Source organism: Ambystoma mexicanum, chromosome 2p (assembly GCF_040938575.1).
Source record: "Ambystoma mexicanum isolate Mex_15411 chromosome 2p, UKY_AmexF1_1, whole genome shotgun sequence".
NCBI lineage: Eukaryota > Metazoa > Chordata > Amphibia > Caudata > Ambystomatidae > Ambystoma > Ambystoma mexicanum.
The window spans coordinates 960,533,900-960,551,371 of record NC_090923.1 but is presented as its reverse complement, the minus strand read 5'-3'; positions in this window follow the sequence as shown (position 1 = coordinate 960,551,371).

The following is a 17,472-nucleotide window of genomic DNA, read 5'->3' as shown; positions in this document are numbered from 1 at the left end:
CTGAGCAAGATACAGCTGGGCACGAGATTCATAAGATGGGTAAAGGCGGTGTACACATATCCCAAAGCATTGGTAGCGGTAAACGGGGATTACTCAAGATGGTTTGATCTAGGCAGGGGGATGCGACAGGGGTGCCCTCTATCTGCAATATTGTTTGCCCTTTCCCTGGAATCCCTGGCCCAGAGACTTAGAGGCGATCAACAAGTAGAGGGTTTCAAGCTGGATGCAAAGGAATACAAGGTAGTCCTATACACAGATGACCTACTGCTACACATACAGAATCCCTTAACATCTATACCTAGAGCAATACACCTAATTGAACAATACAGGAAACTATCTGGCTTCAAGATCAATAGAGCCAAGTCAATTCTTTTTCCACTGCGAGAACATAAGCAGGGAGATACTGAAAGATTTGCCCCGCTGGGCCTGGCGTTTGGAGGCGACACCCTTTGTTACTTGGGGGTTAAAGTAACAAGGAACTTAGACTCTCTATACAACGCCAACTTTCCCCCCCTCCTATCAAGCTTTCATACTGATTTAGAAAGTGGGAAAAACTCACAATATCGTGGCTTGGGAGACTGAATGCAGTAAAAATGATATGCTTAACCAGATTTATGTACCCATTTCAAATGCTCCCGAGCCGTCTTCCGCATTCCTTCTTTGGCGAGGTAAAAAGGGCGATCCTGAGGTTCTTATGGCAAGGAAAGAAGACCAGGGTCGCATATGCAGTTCTAACGTTGCCCAAGGTCAAGGGTGGTGTGTCCCTACCAAATTTTAAGAAGTATTACGAGGCAGTACAACTGAGAGTTCTGGTCCCCCATTTGAGAGGATAGAAGGGGCTCCAATGGATAGACTTGGACAATCACAATCTAGCCCTGGCTACGGTCGCGGAATGGCTCTGGGTTCCGAGAAACAGGCTACTACGCAGAATAAGAAACCATCCATTACTGGGCACCTTATGGGAGATCTGGAGGGAAGGGGTCGATATGTGCCCGTCTCTTTTGAGTCATATTTGGGCACCGGGGATATGGGAAGATATTCCCAAACATGAGAGATTTCAACCTTGGTTTGAGGTGGGTCTTGAGAGAGTGGGTAAGCTTTGAGGGGGGGGGCACTTCGTCACAATTATAGAACTAGAATAAGCACTAAAGATAGGCCCACTACTGGTCTTTCCCTTCCTCCAGCTTAAAGGAATATTGATGAGGGACAAATGGAGAGAGAAAATCCAGAGAGATCTTACCCACTTTGAAGAACTCCTAAACAATAAAACTGAATCCAATGGCCTCATCTCAGCCATGTATAGAGTTTTGATTGAAGCCGGGAAGGGGTCAACTACAAACCTAAAGCTCAGATGAGAAAGGGATCCAGGTGCGGAAATGGACCCTGACTTATAGGGTAAAATATGTAAAGGGGCCTCGCAGATATCCATAGCGTGCCAGTGTAAACTTCATGCCATCAAACTATTACACAGATGGCAATATGACCCACACAGATTGTCTAAGATGTTCCAGCCAATGCGCCCTCTGTGTTGGCACCATTGTGATGAAAGAGCGGATTATTGGCATATGTCATGGGGATGCCCACGGATCAGGATGTTCTGGGATGAGGCTTTGGATTGGATTAGGGAAATAGATAGGATTCAATGAGCCGCTGAACCCCTCCTCATACTGTTTGGAATGGAGAATTGTGAGGGAGAACTCAGGAGAATGACGGGATTGGCAGCTCCTCTTCTATTGCCTGCTCGAGCTTGCCTCATAATGAGATGGAAGGCTGCCATGGTACCTAGTAAAAAAGAGTGGATAAATGTGGCCACCAATATCTGCATTATGGAAAAAATCACTGCAGCCCTTCATGGGAAATCCACCCAGTATGAACTGTTATGGGCCGGTTTTGTGAATAAATACCTGCCAAACGGTTGAAGGGGCATACTTACCTAGTTCAATGAACCATAGCTAGAAGACCAGCTGAGCTCACTCAAGGAAACTAATTTGCTTCATCAGGACGACCCACCTGAGGAGGCACACAAAACATTTCAGGATATGCTTCATACATGCGACCAAGACTATTGACAGATAATAAACTGGAAACTGTCCACATCCCACGACCCGGAGAACAACATAATTACTTTACTTGCTGGAGGAAACACTGTTGCATGGGGGAGGGTGTAAGGGAAGTTTGGGGTAAAACTCTAAATAAGGGACTGTTTAGGGGCGGGACAGGTTTGGTAAATTGATACTCGTTGAATACTTTAAAAAATGTTGCTCTGTTATTCTGTTATGTACAATGTTCTTTGAAACCTCAATAAAAACAAGTATAAAATATATATATATATATCAACTGATGTGGTACGCTGAGACTTGGGTTAGTTTGATTCCAAGGCACCATGTAACTGCTCCCCGGATGATTGTACAATAAACTTACAATAAGCCAGCATCACCTGCACTGGTGCACCAATGGGTATGTGTAAGTGTTTACATCAAGTGGAACCTGTACATATCACACAAATCAACTTTGCATTGTGAATGACATCCACAAATCCCTGCATGCATGGAAGCAATCAAAGTAACTGCAATGTGGGAAGGTGAGGTAGTCCTTGCAAGTGGACATACACCGTGCATGCTAACGGCAGTTATTGCCATGTACTGGGTGAGGTCAAGTCATTTGTGTCTTTTGGTCCTGGCACCGTTTGTACCCACTGCTAATGTACTGCCATTCCGAAGTTGATGTCCCCATGCTGTCATGCGGCACTTCAGAAGTGGTGTACGGGTGTGGATCAGTATAATGGCTACAGGAGATCCCTTTGTTTGCACTCAAGGGCGCATATCCGTTGTGATGCTGTTCAGCGTACATTTCCAATGTCCATGTTGGCTGCATGTAGCTGCATTGTGTTATAGAGGGTATGGTCTGATATGCAATGTGCATGTGGATTGATATGGCATGTTCATTTCATTGTTGTGCAGCTTACTACTTGCATGTGGTTTTAATTTGTCAGGTCCATTGTGGGCTGCCTCGGTGGACAGTGGTGTAAATCTGTATGTCCATTGTTTATCCTGACAACTATTCACACCCAGTTGGAGTATGCATCTCCCCCCCCCCCAATCACATCCAGTTGGAGTTTGCATCTTCCCCCCCAATCACACCCCACATCACACTGCCATGTACTTGCCCTGCTACTCACCAAGTAGCCACGAACGTTTTCCAGCATGTCGCTCCATGTAGTGTGGTATTGTTGAGTTCCGCAGGACCATTGAATCATGGGTTGATCCGTGATATCGGGCACAACAATGTGTGATTATCTTGTTAGAGTCACATAGCATTTGGACGCTGATGGAGTGGTATTGCTTTCTGTTTCGGTAGACTGCCTCATTGGCATGTGGGACCACCAATTCCACATGGGTACAGTCGATGGCCCTAATGCAACTTGGGATGCCTGCCAGTGAATGGAAGCCAACTTTGGTGTTAGAGATCTCCTGGGCAGTCCGTGGCAGGGATATGTGTTCACTTGTGTGCTTCAGGAGGGCATTGAGCACCTCGTTCAGCGTGCATGAGAATACTGGTTGTGATATGCCATGCATCTGCCCTACCATATGCTGGTAGGTGCCTCTGGCCAGGAAGTGGAGCACAGTAACCACCTTCAGTAGAGGGGGGATGGCAGTACGCATGTCTATGAGGCTGACAATGTCGTTGTGTATCATGTCCACAATGGAGGTGATGGTATCCCGGTCCAGATGGTACAGGGTGTGTATCTGCTCAGGGGTTAGGTTGAATGGACTGGCTCTGATCCTGGGGATTGGTGGCTGCCTCTGTGGTATGACTAGGTGCAGTGGTGGGGCTTGCTGGGCCTGTCTCGCCCTCCTCCTCTCCTGCGTCTCCTCTGTGCTGCCTGTTGTTGTTGCTGCTGCAATGCAATCATGTCCTCCAGCCCATGTAATGCTGCTAGTATTGGTGTGTGAATGGGTGTGGGAAGGGGTGTGGTGTGCTCCTTTTGTGCTGGCCCAGTCTCCATTGCTTCCACCTGTGCTGATTGTGGCCACCTGTGGCAGTTGGGAACACTGCACATGACCCTTACCGGGTGGTTCGCGATGCCGGTATTTCCGACATGCCGGTATGGGCTTTTTGGGCCTGCTCCATGCCGCTATTAGCATGTCCGCATGTCTTGTGATGGACTCCTATTTCCGCCATTCCGCTATTGCCGACATGACAGGTCGCACGCCCGCGAGCTTGCCGCTATTAGAGGCACCATTCTAACTACTTTTGAATACCGAATGAAGTGAAAGCAAAGTACTTTTGAACGCTGAACAAAGTGAAAGCAATTAGAAACACTTTTATCTTTAAAAACATATTTATATTGGCATTTTCAGTGTCTATAACCAAAATGGAAAGAACAGAATGCCAAAACCCTCTGGCCCCCTCACCCATGCACGCTGCTATTCTTGAAGTAGTTCCTCATAATTTCCAGTTCAAGGATCATCCGTTCTTTACATTATGTCCAATATTCCCAAGATCTGGGGGCACTATTGATGCATGGGATCACCCCTAAGGTAGTCCAATATCATACCCCATTCTTGAAGGAATCTGCCTCTTTTTCCTTGTATCTCATACGTCACCCACTCTATAGCCACTATCCCTCATATTTTGTGTGGCCATTCAACATTCGTAGGAGGTGTTTTTGTTTCCATTTCCTGGCTAAGACCAACCATGCCGCAATTACCAGAGTCGTGAAGGCTTTGTATTGAGATTTCAATGGAGGTTGAAATTCAGGATCGAAAAGCCCACACATCCATTCCCCAGTAGAGTATGTAGGTGGACCCCTGACCATCTGTTGTATTTGAGCCTTAACCTCCCACCAGAATGAGTGCAATACTGGACAGTCCTACCAGACATGCCTCCAATCCCCTCTCCCGGACCATCCCCTCCAGCATTCCTGTGCCACCCTCGGAAACATTGTATGTAGTCTTTCATGTGTATAGTGCCACTGGACCATTACTCTGCAGCAGGCTTCCCTGATTTGGATAGATCTCGTAAGTTTTGGTATGTTCCCCCAGAGGTTATCCCAGTGTGCTGTCAGTATTTCTCCCCCTAGCGTCTTTTCCCACCTCTTCATGTACGGCCATGTGGAATCTGCACCCTGCCCCATCAAGATTGCATACAGCTTTGAGACCACCTGCTTATCTCCTGTATGTGTTGTTATAAACCTCTCAAAGGCCGTAAGGTGCATGCATGTTGCCTGTTTCATTGACTGTTGAGTTAACCAATGTCTCAGCTGGTAATATTCCATTCGGTCACGTTCTGTCAAGCCGATCTGTCGCTTGCACTCCTCAAAAGTCTTGATCTCACCCTCTGCCATCATATCTCCCACCTTTCTACATCCCACCTCTCGCCAGCATCGAAAGGATCCCTGTATCACCCCAGGGAAAATATGCAGGTTACTGAACAGCAGAGTAAAATGGGAAGGACGTGAGGTGAGGAGTCCCTGCGCAAGATGATGGTCCCATATTTCACATGTCACTGAAACGACCTGGCTTAAGCTTATGTTCCGGGTCTATCTTGCCACTCTAACCATAAAAGTCTATCTAGGGAAATGCCTGCCACTGCCCAGTCCATCCTGGCCCACGGTTTAGCCCCGTCATTTGAGAACCATTCTCAGAGCACTCGCAGTTGGGCTGCTTATTAGTACTTTAATAGGTTCAGCATTCCCAATCCCCCTTTCTGTCTGAGGGCCCATCAGGATTCCCAAGGCTAATCTTGGTCTTTTGTTTTGCCAAATGAATTTCCAAAATATTTTATTGACTTCTTTAAAGAATGCCCGCAGTACTTTAACAGGGAGTGCTTGAAAGTAGTAAAGGAATGTAGGGAGTTTGGTCATTATTATCGTGGCTATCCTCCCCAACCATTAAATACAAAGAGGGGTCCATTCGCTTAGTTCTGTCTTCATTTTGGAGAGTAGATAATTTTCTCCATACATACCCGCCATGGAGACCGCTACCCAGGTTGGAGATTGACACTCTAGCCCTTTTAAACGGGGAAACCTGTGTTATATCTGCAGCCTGGACATCTATGGGCCCCACCCCCAATAATTTGGATTTGCACATGTTGATTTTCAGGTCTACCACTCTATTATCGCAAGATCTTTTGTTAGCGTGGGTATTGATTTACCACGTCTGTCAGGGTCATCATCATATCATCAATAAAGGCTGCTATCTTGTGATCCTTGTCCCAGAATCCTATGCCCCGAATGGCCGAGTTGCATCTAATAGATGTTAATAGAGGTTCTAGGTAGATTACATAAGGCAGCTGGGACAGCGGACATCCCTGTCTAGTCCCCTGTGTAATCTGCATGCTATCAGAGAGATGAGCATTGATAGAGAGGCTGATTGAAGGATTGATGTTGTTAGCCCTGACCATGCGATGAAATCTTGGACCAATCCCCATACAATCCATGGCTGCAAATAAAAAGGGTCATTCTACGTGGTCGAAAGCCTTCTAGGCATCGAGTGATTGTCAAATACCTACCTTCTCTATCAGGTGGCTCAGCTGCCAAATATTATCCCATGTTTGCCGCACCCTAATGAACCCCGATTGATCCGTCCCTATCAACTCTGGTAGAAGGAGCGTTAGTCTAACCGCCAGCACCTCTGTATATATCTTAGCATCTAAATTAAGTAATGCACTGGGGCGATAGGAACGACACAATGTCAGATCCCTGTTATTTTTACCAAGCACTTCCACTTTTGCCTCCGTCATAGAGCTAGTCACTATACCTCTACGTCCAACGGTGTTGAAAATACATGCAAGACATTTTGGTTCGGCCACCAGGGGGTGCAGATATGAACTAGCACATCTGCATTGCTCCCCTTCAGCTGGGCATATATGGGAGAAGAGCCCCCCCAAGTATCCCCTAGCATACTGAAACTGTGACCCCCCAGGCAAGCCGGCACTGAGAGTGTGGTGTGGGGGAAAGAAGGGAACCGGAGGTCCATGGATTGCCCAAGTAATTTCATCAGGAATCAGCCGCGACTATGCTGATGCCCTCGATTCGCCCAGCAGGTCCACGCTGGACCTAAGCGAGATTGCTGTCTGGTGGCGGGCCCTCGTCGGCGCCCGCAGTGAGGGACAGCGCTGAGTCCGATCCAAGAGGAGCACTCACAGCCCGCACACTCCCCCCATTCAAGGGGAGTGAAACATCACAGTGGCATTGCGAGGAGCGTGTGGTGGGCCTGACACCTTTCCACTTCAACCAGGGGGGGGCAGGAGGGGGGCACCCTCCTCCCCTCGCTGACGAGGAAACAGACACCAGTGAGGCGATACAGCGATTTGCGCAGAAAGGGAGACCCTCACCAACGGAGGGGTTCCGCTTCCCAAGCCGCAGGCCTGAACTCTCCACCTGCAGGAAGCGCTGGAGCAGGGAGTGCGGTTCCCGATTCCCCCCGGGCAAGCAGTTTCAGGGGGAGAGCGGATGAGCAGCTAAATCTCAAGGCCCACACTGCCACCAGTCCTGAGAGGATTGACATGGAGGGCAAGGCAGCCCCTTTAAGGCATCCATACCGAGTTCTCAATGAGCAGGATTCCAGGGGGTCTGTGGTACCCCACACCCCAGAGCTAAACCAGGCAGTCAAAGTAGAATAACCTACCCAGTGCACCTCAACAGATCACGTCAGTCGAATCCCACTGTTGAATTCGCCAAGGCTGCTGGAACCCTCCTGCACGCCCAATCCCTAAAACTCTGGGTGGTCACAGCGCCCACAATAAGAGCCGGGGCCCAGGGAAGTGGGTGGCCCTGTTTGCTCCCTAAAGCTTGACTCACCGCTCAGAAGCAGATCTCACCGCAGTGTCCCTTGGAAACCGGCTATCTGTGAGCGGGCCAGAATCACCAGCACACTAGACCAATTGCATCAATGTAGCTAAGAGGCTCACTCACTCACAAATCCATGACATGGCCGGCGCCACTCCAGAAGTTCAAATTTGCCCCGGCCCGCAGGCCTATACCAGAACGGGTGACCTCGACAGAGCTGGCCCTGGCAAATGACGTTATGGCCCTGATGAGGGACATGGCAGCAATTCTGGAGGAGCTCAAGGGCTTCTGTTCCGACATCAGCCGGGTGACTGGACAGTCGGATGACATGAATGATAGACTCTACAGGCTTGAGGCCAGTCTGTCCCCAGTAGACATTCTGGAAGCTCAAATCGACATGAGGATCTCCGAGCTAGAGAAAAGAGAAGAAGAGTGTGCCCTAAAAATGGACGATTTCAAGAATCCGGAGCACCGTAACAACCTTTGATTCTTCGGATTCCCGGAAAAGGAGGGGGTGACCCAAAGGGACATTGTTACAGCAATTTACGAAGTCATCAGAAAACATTTTAACGAGGATAACACCACAGACCCCACTATCGAAAGAGCCCACAGAGCAGGTGGTTGAGTCTGGGGGCCAACGCTCTGTACTGGCGAGATTCCACTACTACTCAGAGAAAGCAAAAATCATAGACAAGGCCAGGAAGGTGGGCCCAATAGAGTGGGGAACGGCCCGGGTAGCCATCTACCAAGACTTATCTACGTTCACCCTCTGCAGGCGAAGAGTCTGTGCTCTGCTGATGAAATGGCTCACCACGAACAGCACTCAATACAGATGGGGTTTTCCCTTCTCCCTGAACTTTGAAAATGAGGGGTATAAGTACAACCTAACAACGGAGGAGGACATCAGCAGAGTATCCCGAGAACTGATGGGGAAATCGTCACAGAGTTTTGCGTCTGCAATCAGGGGGGAGACTCATGGGAAAAACTCTAAGAACGAGGTACCTGAGTACAGACCACGTATCAGAGGATTCCACAAATACAAGAAATTAAATCAGCCTTCCCCCACACATACCTGAGGAAGGATCCAAGGGAATTTATTCCATGTGAAACGATGGCTCATCCCTTTTGCTTGCCCAGTCAATGACATCAGGGCCTACAGTGTTTCGTGCTGTTTTCTGAGAATGGCCCTGGCAGAGCCCGTGGCTAATGTTACAATGCTCAATTTGTTTTTTTTGTTTCTCCTTTTAACCCAGGGGCAGGGCGCCCTGTTACAGGGAAGATACCTTGATGAGCAGAAATCAAACCTTTCTGTACATATTTTGGGGGTTCAAGTTTGAGTTTGTGTAAAGGGATATTCGTTGGAATGGGGGGGGCTCGATGGAGGCAGTTTCTTTGGTGAAACAATGCCCGGAGAAGAAGGGTAGGTTGGTGGTCTGGCCAGATGGTGGAGTATGTGTCATCTAAGGTCCAGATGCGATCTGAAGGGAGTGGAGGAGTTAAAGTTAAAGTTTGCCTTTTATTTGTTTTGGGACGGTTGATATATAAGGCATCTGATGCAGCAATTTAACAGTGTTGACTAAAAGGCACAACATGCTAGGACACGAGACAACTTTGCTTTTGCGGGAGGCACACAAATAGTGGATGAGACCCACTGATATTGCAGGAGAGATCTAATGATTGACCTGAACACTACCCTATCTCTTGGTTCCCTAAACGTTCAGGGACTCAACTCCCCACTTAAAAGATCTCGGACAGCTTGTAAATTCAATTGCTTAAAATTGGACCTCATGTTCTTACAAGAGACCTACTGGCAGAGGGACAGAGAACTGACCATGGAAGCGAGATCCATAGAAATGGTCTACAATGCCTCCAGTATATTCAAAAAGAGGGGTGTGGTGATCGTAATAGCCAGCAAGGTGGGCTTTAGTGTGGAAGCTACCCTGAGTGACCCAGAGGGACACTTCATACTGCTCAAAGGGTCGATTAAAGGACAAAAAGTGACACTGGGACCGTGTACTGACCAAACGAGGGACAAGAGCAATTTTGGGATATGGTGAGAGGGCAGATCCAGACTTTTGGAGATGGACTCCTGGTCATTGGAGGTGACTTCAACATGGTCCTAGATCCGACAACAGATAGGAAGGGATCACTTCCCACCGCGATGACCAGAGCCCAGATGAAAAGGTACCAGCATGTTCTCCAAATGAATACTGAGCTGGGTGTGGCAGTCGCGCTGATACGGACAAGGAAGGCACACCCACCGTATACATACTTCTCTAAGATCCACAACACTTATTCCAGGATCCATTACATCCTCCTAGAATCCTCCATGATAAACATGGTAGCAAAATCTACCACGGCGCCTATCGCGTGTTCAGACCATGAACTGGTTAGAGTGGATTTAGGAGACTGGTGTGGAGAGGAAAGGAGGTGTAGATGGATATGTAACAACCTACTTATCAAAGACAAGGAATTGGCTCAGGGATCCTGAAATTGATCAAATAATTCTTCCAATTTATTAACAATGGAGAAGTAGAGATACCAAAAGTGTAGGAATCAATTAAGGCAACAATCCGGGGAGAGTTAATGTGATTGGGGGCTAGCAAGAAGAGGGAAAGAGACAAAGCAGAGTTAGACCTACGGAAGAAGATGGAGGCTTTAAAGGCTAAGGGTACTCTGAAAATCCAGGTCTCCTCTGATAATCTTGCAAAAGTACAAAAATATAAAACTGAGGGCCATATTGGTGCTACAAACAAAATTGCCAAAAACTCTATACAAGCAAATTTAGGGGAGACGGTTAACAGATTGACAAATTCCTGAATAACCTAGCCATCCCCGGCATATCCCCAGCCAGTGCGGCTGAATTAGATGACCCTATTTTGGGAGAGGAGATAATGGAGATCATAGGGAAAATCAAAGGGGGAACGGCGATAGGTGACAATGGTTTCACTGTGCGCTTCTTCTGCAAAGCATATTGCTCTACACTAGCCCCATTCATGGCCAAAATGTTCATCCATGTGTTAGGAACGGGAATCTTACCCGACTCCCTACTGGGGGCCCTGATAGTAGTGATCCTGAAAGAAGGAAGAGACCGACAAAGTGCCAATCATACCGCCCAATTTCCTTATTAAGCACAGACGTAAGAATCTTCATGAAAGTGCTGGGTAAAAGACTAGAAAAACAAATGCCAACACTAGTCCACGGTGACCAAGTGGGTGCATCCCCGGGCAGCAGGGCGCTGACAACATTAGAAAAACAACTGACCTAATGCACATAGCGCAAGAACAGAAGCTTGACTGATACCTAGCCTCCATCGACTCGGAAAAGGCCATTGACTGGGTAGAATGGCCTTACATGGGGACGGTTTTGCAAAAAATGGGCTTCGGACCCATCTTTTGGTGATGGATCTCAGCACTCTATAGAGATCCGACGGCCAAAGTACTAGTAAACATTGTAGCCTCATCTTCCTTCCATTCAACCAGAGGGACTAGACAGGGCTGCCCCGTCTCCCCACTCCTGTATGCACTCACCATGGAAGCCCTGGCTTTAGCAATTAGGAAACACCCAGACATTACAGGGATTAGATGCAGTGAAATTGATTTTAAATTGTCCCCTTTTGCAGATGATATCCTATGTTACCTGACCGATGTCCCCTGATCCCTTGCGAGATTAGAAGAGCAAATAGGCTCTTTCGGGCACTTCTCAGGCCTAAAAATAAATGTATCCAAATCCAATGACATCCATTGCAACCAGCCCACTCACTCACATAGGCCCATTGGGGGGGATGCAAATCGCACTCAAGGAAGTTTCCTACCTGGGGATTCAGTTGCCCAGAGACCTGAGTCTGTTGGTGGAAGTCAACTTCACCCCTGCTATCATCAAACTTGACCTCACCCGCTGGGCCCCTCTGACCCTTTCATGGAACAGGAGGATGACATTGATCAAAATGTCTGTCCTCCTGTGCTTGGTATACTTGTTCACTGCCATCCTATCGCCCCTACCGGACACCTTCTTTAAAAAAAACATAATTCCATGTTTTCCAAATTCTTCTGGCAGGGGAAAAGACCCAGAGTCAAAGGAACAACACTGACCATACCCAGGGACTTTGAAGGGTTTGGACTCCCGGATTTCTTTTTGTATTATAAGGCTGCCCAACTACGAGTGCTTCTAGAACACATGAGAGGCAACCTGGGCACATATTGGTCTTACCTAGAGGATTCCTATACCCATCCTAAGAAAGTTAGAGACTAACAACCAACATGGTCCCGCCAAAGTTCAGGAACCACCCATCGCTGGGTGTGCCTTGGACATTGTGGAAAAAGAACGGCCCCAACAATCTGCTCTCCACCTGGCCATCCCCTCTGAGCTTGATGTGGGGCACATCGATAGACCTGGGCAGGAAGGGATTGAAACACACACAATTATGGTCTGATAGAGGTCTAGAGAGGGCGGGGCAACTCTTTAGGGAAGGAAAATTCAAGGACTATGAGACGGTGAAAGACATGTTGGGAAGACATGTTTGGGGGTGATGTGCTAACTATATCTGATTACCTGAGGTTAAAGGATATATGTGTAGATCCCAGAGTGTTCCCCAAACTCTCATGCTCTCTGACTGGCTTCGAACAAATTGTCAATGATGCCACTTCCAGAAAAGGGATTGTTTCCAAGATATACAGGGCAATGGTGATGATGGTTTCCCCAGGGAGGCAGAACTTTAAGCACTATTGGTCCACACAAACTGGAATTAATATTTCCGAGGACACCTGGGGAAAGGACTTTGAGATCATGTTCCCTGGAACCCTTTTCACCTCTACAATGGAGCACAATTTCAAAATCCTACACTGCTGGCACCTGTCTCCCCAGAAACTGTTTTCTGGAGTATCCCCCCTCTGCCCTAGGGAATGTGGCCAACAGGGTACATCATATCACATATGGTGGACTTGCCCAAAAAAAGGTGTACTGGGCCGAGGTCCTTAGCTGGATGAAGGATATTGTGGGGATATCTTTGAACCTTGAACCAATGCAAATGCTGTTGGGGATTCCAGGGTATGAGAGAGAGGAATCGCGTCCCCCGAGAATGTGGGAGGCCATGTTAAGAGCTGGGAGGGTGGCTATTGCACAGAAAGGGAAAAGTAAATCTGCCCCCTCAAAAGCGGATTGGATGAATAAACTGTGAGAGATCTTCATATTAGAGAAGCTTACAGCAATAGGGTGATGGCTTGGAAGCTTTTCAAAGAGACTGGGGATTGTTCCTATTGAAATGTGGCAGTGAGAACCCTCCTCTTAATCTATAGAATGGCGGTGTTCGGCACCCACGATAATGAAGGGTGGGCACCGAGCTGGCTTCTATGCTGTTATGATGTTCCCTTCTGGTGCCGTTGCCGGCCACGAAGTGGGGCTACCTTTGGGATTTTTCCCTTTTCCTTTTTTCTTTCTCTCGTTGCCTTGTTACTCCGCATCAAGTGGCCCAGAATGTGTCAATATACAAACCTGATTATGTGTGCATTCCAAGCTAAAAGTCCTCAAGCCCAGGGATCGTATCTCTCCAGCACTGAAATCTCTGCATTGCCTCCAGAGGCTGCAAGGATTAAGTTCAAGACCCTCAGCATTGTCCACGAGGCCTTCTGGGACCTGGGTCCTCAATACCTCCAACTCTCTCTTTTTAAATACCTTCCTACTCAAGCTATTCGCTCCTCCACCTCCAACTCCCTCAAGGTCAGTCGCTTCTCCAAGCAGCAAGTTGGTGGAAGATCTCTTTCTTCGGCTAGGTCCTCCCTCTGGAAGAGCCTCCCTGCCTCTCTGAAACTTGAGGAGAACCATCTCTGATGCTGGAAGCACCTCAAGACCTTCCTCTTTGCTACTGCCTTGTCTCTTCTTATCCCTTGCAGATTTCCTGTTTGATAATGCACTGGTCACCTGTCTACCCTCTGATTTGGGGCCCAGGTCCCTGCCACCCATTTGCACACCCGCACTGCCTCCCGGCAACCCTTGCACTTGGGTATGTATCTGCAACCCTATAGTCCCCCTACCTGCTCATTTGGACACTTGTTATCTGCACTTACCCTTGCACCTGCCACCTGCTGGCCGCACTTCTTGTTATTGTTTTGATCCCATGTACAGCACTGCCCCCTGCCCTTTCCCCTGCCACTTTTCCCCTCCCGCCTCCCCTGCACTTGCGCAATCTCACTTGGCCTAGTAAGATCGTTGTCTCTGTCCTCCCTCTGTTTCCCCTCCCTTGCCTCATCACGCCTTGAAACACTTGTGTATAGGCGCGTTACAAATGCCATATCATATCATATCATATCATAATTATATCCTCACCCAAGATTGCTGTTGACACCCACATGTAGTCTATTCTAGACAGGGTCCAGTGCACAGGGGAGAAGCAGGTACACCTGCTCTCCTCGCCTTTCAGTGAGCGCCACATGTCTTTGAGAGCTAAGCCCTCAAAGTTCCTTTGTAAGCGATTAATTGGAAATCTTCCCCCTTGTTGACTCCCCCCGATTCTATCTTGAACAGGGTCCCATGTCAAATTAAAGTCTCTGGAGAGGATTATCTGGCCTTCTGCAAATCTTTCCAATTTCAGCACGCCCTCCCTCAAAAATCTCTCCTGGCCTGTGTTTGGCGCATAAACCGTACACAAGGTCACCTTCCTATGTCCTATTTGCACCTTAATGTATAGGAACCACCCTTCACGGTCCGCTAATATTTGTGATATCTGCGCCTGGAAGGAGTCTTTGAAGGTGATCATTACCCCTGACTTCTTCCCTTGTGCATTCGCTTGGTAAAGCTCAGACTTCCTTATATGGGTCTCCTGGAGCATTATAATATCTGCAGAATAGTGACTTATTTGCCCCTCTACTTTCTTGTGTTTAGCTGGACTATTCAGACCCCTGACATTATGTGATAGAATCATCCACGTCATTTGCTTTCCTGTGAAATCTTCCCACTAGCAGCTTCCACTTCAGAGATGTAGCGAACTTACCTCCCTCCCCGCGTGCATGAGAGTCTCCCCCACCCCCATGCCCTTCCCCTTCCCTCTTCGGCTGATCCCCCTCCCCTTCCCCTGTGCCTTCCTCAACTCTACTCCCCTCCCCTCTACCCTCTCCCCCGTACTACTCCTATCCGCCTCCCTCCGCCGGTCAGGGCTATTGTTCCCTCGAACCGCCCCAGATACTATCCTGGGGGCATGAGCCCTGCTGCAACCCTGGTTCCACCCTCGTGGGGGTGAACTACACCCCCTGTAGAATTCCGTTGCCTTTGTTTTGCCTCTCAGCCCCCCACCTTTCAAACAATATAACATTGAATAAACACAGTGTAATGACCTTGGTATATATGTCATTCTCCTTCCATGTGGTGGGCACACCCTTCTCTCCCCATCTTCTCCCCCTCCTCAGTTGCCTCTCTCTGCTGTCCCTTCGTCCTCTTTCCTCAGACCATTCCCATGGCTTCGTGTTTTTAGGAAGGACAGCACTGGTGACTTGTGCCTGCTGTCCACCATCTTCATCCAGATTCATGATTGCAAACGCTTCTTGACACGTCATGGTTCCTTGTTGCTTACCATCCCACGAGAAGAAAGTTCCCAAAGGGCAACGTCCATTTATAAGGAATATATTTGGCGATTAGCACTTTTGTCACCAGGATCATTGCCCGCCTTTTCTGCAGCGTAGTTAGTGCCAAGTCTTGATAAAGTTGGACTTGTGCTCCATTGACGGTTATGTTCTGTTGAGCTCTTGCAGCGCGTAGAATGTCTCCTTTCATCGTATAAGAGGAGAGATCCGCCAATACATGTCTAGGTCTCAGACTCAGGCCCATCCTCTTGGGATCCACTCTATGCAAACGGTCAATCATCACATCAATGGGCTGCATTTTTTGTGAAAGACTACTAAAGCATTGTTGTATTGTGCTTTCAGATCGCAGTCCAAGACCGTCTCATCAAGTCCCTTCATGCGAATGTTGGACCTGCAAGACCGATTCTCCAGGTCCTCTGCTTGTAGCTCGAGATTGTGGTTGGCCCTTGCGATCTGTCCCAGAAGTTCGCTATTTTGTCAGACCTCCTACATCATTTCTGATAGGCCATGTTATGGGGTATCTACTCTGGTGCCCAGGTCATTTATCTCCTCTCCAGCCTCCTTTAAGGAACTCTGCAGGTCTTCTTTCATGCTTGCGAACTGATCCTGGAATGTGTTCACCATTCTATCTTCCGGACCCTTTATGCATTCTAGTGGATCGTCTTTCTTCAGAGCCATAGTTTGAGAATATTCCTTGTGGGTCCCGCTTGTTGACCGCTTCTCCACTTCTGCACTCTGGCTCTCCAGCGGAATGGTTGTCGCCAGGAATGCTCCAATTGACCACCTTGGGAGTTGGCTATTAGTTTGTGTTTGGCCTGGGTGCTCTTCCCCGTGACGCCTGTCATCTGGAGCGCTTTCTCCTCCTCCTCCCACCGATCGCTATTGTGGCCGAGTGTTGTCCCTTGTGGTAGTCTGTCCCACTCCCTCCATACCAAGGGACTGCAGTGGTTGGGGTGTCCAGCGATTGAGCTCCATTACTAAGGCTTATCCTCTTCTGCAGGTCACCTGCTGTGCCTTTGGCCGGTGACCTGATACTCTGTGGGGTCCCCAAGTGGGCCAATCTTCCCTTGTTTGTGAGCTTCTGCACCCACCGTAGCCCCCGGCTGTTCCTGGCTCAGAATTGGGTCCCCACGCCTGTTTCTTATTGAGATGGGGATCCCCCCTGCCCTTCCCCACTGGATCCTCGTTTGGGGTCACCAGCCCGTGCCTCCAGTGGCCTTGTCTCTCAGTGGACTGCCTAGGAACCCACAGTTCAGAGTCCAAGAGGAAGGGGGAGGGCCACCACAGGGCTCATTACGGTTCAGCTCTGGTTTCCACTTGGGATGTGGTACTCCTGGTCCAGGGGTGCCCCCCTAGAGCGATGCCACGGTGGGAGCCTTGCTTGCCTCACCACATCCACCAGCAGCACTTTTCTACCATGCTAGTTTGCGTAGTCCACTCCTTGAAGCTCTTGCTGCGACAGGTTTCCCTGTGGCAGGCCGAGGGCACAAGCCTCCAACTACTTCACTCGTGATATGCCACCCTCTGCCTCAGTCACGCTGCCTTTATTCGTGGAGGGGAGCGGGCCCCACTCTGTCCCTGCCTGGGTCACCAGCTCCCTGCAGCTCCGCTTCAGGAGTTTCACCCCTCTTCTGCCCCAGGGGTGGCCCTGCAGTGTTCCACGGTCCGAAACCCTTCTGCCTCCTTTGTCTCCGGAGGCCTCCGCTGCCTGCACCGCTCAATCTCCCCACTCTGGCTCTGCCACTGCGCACGCCCAACACTTTCCCTGCAGCTGTGGGGGTGTTCTTCTGCCTCCGGCTCGGTGGTTGGTCTATCCGCTGAAGCCCGCCAGGTTCTCCATACTAGATTAAGCACAGGGTTCCTCCTCGTAGTCCCAGTGGCGGTCCGTTACCAACTGGCTTCCCCTGTCCCTCTATGTTTAAAGGTAATCACAAGGGGGTTCCAATCAGCTCACTTGATGGCCCGTAGTCCTCCTTAAGTAGGCCCCCCTGATGGAGACTGGTGCGACACGTCATCACACGTCGGCGGCCATCTTGGAATCTCCTAGAAACACTTTTGAATACCAAACAGAGTGAAAGCAAGTTTTGAGCAATATTGAACATTAAATTG